General features: G+C 43.4%; 1 non-coding gene across 1 annotated transcript; it reads left to right on the top strand.

The window, feature by feature from the left end:
* Positions 1-573: 573 nt before the first annotated feature.
* On the top strand, positions 574-646 carry Trnat-agu (transfer RNA threonine (anticodon AGU)). The gene has a single exon. It is a non-coding gene; the product is annotated as a tRNA-Thr (tRNA).
* The last annotated feature ends 3,072 nt before the right edge of the window (positions 647-3,718 follow it).

Raw genomic sequence — 3,718 nt, 5'->3', positions numbered from 1 at the left:
CTGATGACCACAGATGTTAAGTCCCATAGTGCTCAGAGCAATTTGAACTATTCTTTGTAAAAAGATAATATGGGTGACACAGAAAAATTTAAATAACTACTTTGTCTGTATAACGTGAAATTGGGAAAAAAGTTACGATGTAACTCAAAAATTTTCACTTCGTGCCTACAAGTAGCTTCTGGTATGAATATGTTTCTATGATACATTCCACGAAATATTTGATAACTCTATGTGCGTATGTTAATTAATTTCTTGTTAACTGAAATACAGTTTTTTGTTGCCAGTGCCGAGTTAGTTTGACAGCCGTTCACTACACTGGATCAATTGTGGTATGCGATTCGGACATCTCCGAAAGAAAAAACACCACTCGTTCACATAACTAATACGTGCAAGCTGGGCAACGGATTCACTTTCTTCAGTGCTGCTGCACATTCGTCCGACCTCCTGTGGGAATCTTAGAGTAAGGAACAGAAGTATTATGGGCAGCGACTGCGTATAGGTGGCGCTCGGTGGGAGTGTGGATTGGCAGTGAGGCGTGCAGAGATAGTCCGTGGAGTTGCGTTAGACGCTGTGTCCCGGATGGCGCAGTGGTTAACGCACCTGCCTAGTAAACATGAGGTCCCGGGTTCGAGTCCTGGTCCGGTATAAATATTGGCTCGTCGCCGCTAATCCCGCGTAATGCCCCGCTGCAGCTGACAGCAGCGATCCCCTTCAGTTTACATGTAACGTTTCACAGTGGCGGATTCTGAGTGGTGTCTGTTCTTCCAGACATATCCGAAAGAACAGACACCACGCATTCACCTAACGGATACGTTCTTCGTACGTCCCACATTGATTTCTGCTGTTATTTACCGACGTTTTCCTTGTCTGTTAGCACTGACAACTCTGTATAAACGCCGCTGCTCTCGGTCGGTAAGTGAAGGTCATCGGCCACTGCGTTGTACGTAGTAACAGCTAATACCTAAAACTTTGTACTCTTGGCACTCTCTTGACACTGTGGATCTCGAAAATGCATTCCTTAATGATTTCCGAAATGGAATGTCAAATGGGTTTAGCTCCAACTACCATACCGCGTTCAAAGTCTATTGATTCCCGTCGTGTGGCCATAATCACGTGGGAAACCTTTTCACATGAATCATCTGCGCACAAATGACAGCTCCACCAATGCACTGTTCTTTTACACCGCACGTACGCGATACCACTGCCATGTTTGTATGTGCATCTCGTTATTCCATCACTTTTGTCACCTTAGTGTGTAATTCGACCCACATATTTAAAAACACGTATGGCAGACACTTCAACCTAGCAGTTCAATTAGTCGATCCAACTAGGATGGTTATCATAATTTATGGCAGTACTGGTATAATATAAGCGTCGGGTTCACTGTTAAATATTAAGCTTCTGTGATGTGTTACTCTCTTTTACTGTTTACTGTTTCAATCCATCAAAGGTCGAATTTCAATAATTTTAATGCTTTGTAGTTAAATAATTAACATCGTATACGCCGCATCGGCTGCGTAACGGATTCTGTGCGGAGCTGACGTGTGCAGTGTCCCCTTGAAAACTTCGGATACATCTCAACATCGCTGCTTTCTGTTGAGTACACAATATACGGGAAATAATTTCTGCATTACCTATACCACTGATTTTCAGGTGACTTAAAGTTATTGCAGCGCTGAATAAAATGTTGCTGCATGTACATAAACATCTACATACGCAGTCCTCAAGTTACCGTACGTAACACTACTAGTCATTTCCTTTCCTGTTCCACTCGCAGCTGGAAGTAGTGAAAAACAACTATCTATAAGACTCGGTACTACCAGTCGGATTTTATCTCATCGCATCCTCGCGCTCTGTAGTCGAAATTTTCATTTGGCGACATTAGAATCGTTCTGCAGTCAGCCTCAAATACCTGTTCTATAAATTTCCGCAATAATGCCTTTCGGAAAGAACGTCGTCTTCCCTCCAGAGATTCTCCGTATCAGTTCCCGATGCATATCTGTATATAAGCTTATTGATCGTAGCTACCGATAACAAATCAATCAGTCCACTTCTGAACTGCTACGATGTCGTCTTTAAATCTATCCTTGTTGGGATCCCAAATATTCGAACAGCACTCAAGAATGGGTCGCACTAACATCCTATAAGCTATCTCATTTGCAGATGACCTAGACATTCCAAAACTCTCCCTTCCCTACTACTACTAACGTGCTAATTCCATTTCATATCGGTTTGCGACGTTACGCCTAGGTATTTAATCAATGTGACTGTGTCAAGCAGCACCCCACTCAAACTTCCTGGCAAATTAAAACTGTGTGTCGGCCGACATTCGAATTCGGGACCGAGTTCGAATCTCGGTCCGGCACAAAGTTTTAATCTGTCAGAAAGCTAGCACACACTCCGGTGCAGAGCGAAAATTTCATTCTAGCACCATACCAGCGCAGTATTCGAACGTTACAGGATTCTCTTTCCTCATCATCCGTACTACCTTACATTTTTCTACAGTTAGAGGTAGTTGCTATTCACCTCAACAACTAGAAATTCTGTCGGAGTCATCTTGTATCCTCCTACAGTCACTCAACGACGACCGCAGCAAACAGCCATAAACCGCTGCCTACGCCGTCCGACATATCATTTATGAATATTTAGAAAGTAAGGTCCTACCACACTTCCATAGAGACCTCTTGTCTCTGATGAATACTCGCCATCGATGACAACATACAGGGTCATAATTCTGAAAAAGTGTTCGAGCCACTCATATATCGGGGAACCTAATTTGTTGTGTTCGAACATTCGTCAACAGTCTGCAGTGAGACAATGTGTCAATCCGTTTCCAGATACCTAGGAACATGGAATCTGCCTATTTCCGTCCACCCAGGTTAATGAACTACCTGCTTTCCTCAAAATCCTTATTAGTGTCTTTTATCCGACTCGACTGAGTTTTTCACCCGTCAGGTTTTAACCAAGGCCTTTCGCATATTGTGATAGTTCGCGTTTTCACTCAATAAAAACAATAACCGAACAGTAACAGCTGTGCATTTCACAAAAATCGGGATCACCAATATGTGAGCCATAACAAGCAACAACCCAGTTATGTACTGTGGGTATGTTATGCCTGTCATTTTACAACTAAAGGTAATAAGATTAGGATTTAAATCCCAATGAGAACGGCGCCTTTCGATTGGGAAGACCAATCCCATGCCAAGGGCTGGACCGCTAGCAATCTATTGAGGGGCACTATTAACTCAGTACTGAAGTGGGAAAGAGTGAAAAAGTTCAGTCAGGGTGGCCTAACGTGTTTGAACCCGGCAAGTATTAATTGACTCTCAAGGTCGTGGACGAGGAATACGGAAGAAATTCAGGAAGTGGCGATGTTGGTCGAGAAGGAAGTCTATCGATATCTACCGCAGACGACAATGTTCAGACAATCGAGGAACGATGAGGAGACGGTAACACAGCGATCCTCGAATGCTTCTGTGACCAAGGAGCAGATCTCTAGAATTTAATAGTGTCACATACCTGTGCCGTTTTGAAGTGTAGCGAAATATTTAACTTACTTGGTCGGCCTGCTTTGGTAATGTGTAACTTACTGTTTGAGGTCCACTTGTCTTAACGGTTGCTAATTGAATGAGAGATCTGTAAGACAAGCCATTGTTCACCTTCCAGCGCGGAACGGATGTTTCCGTCCACGCTGACACTGCACTGCCGCGTTTCCGCC

Source organism: Schistocerca serialis, chromosome 2 (genome assembly GCF_023864345.2).
Source record: "Schistocerca serialis cubense isolate TAMUIC-IGC-003099 chromosome 2, iqSchSeri2.2, whole genome shotgun sequence".
NCBI classification, from domain to species: Eukaryota; Metazoa; Arthropoda; class Insecta; order Orthoptera; family Acrididae; genus Schistocerca; species Schistocerca serialis.
This window is presented reverse-complemented; position numbering and strand designations above follow the sequence as displayed.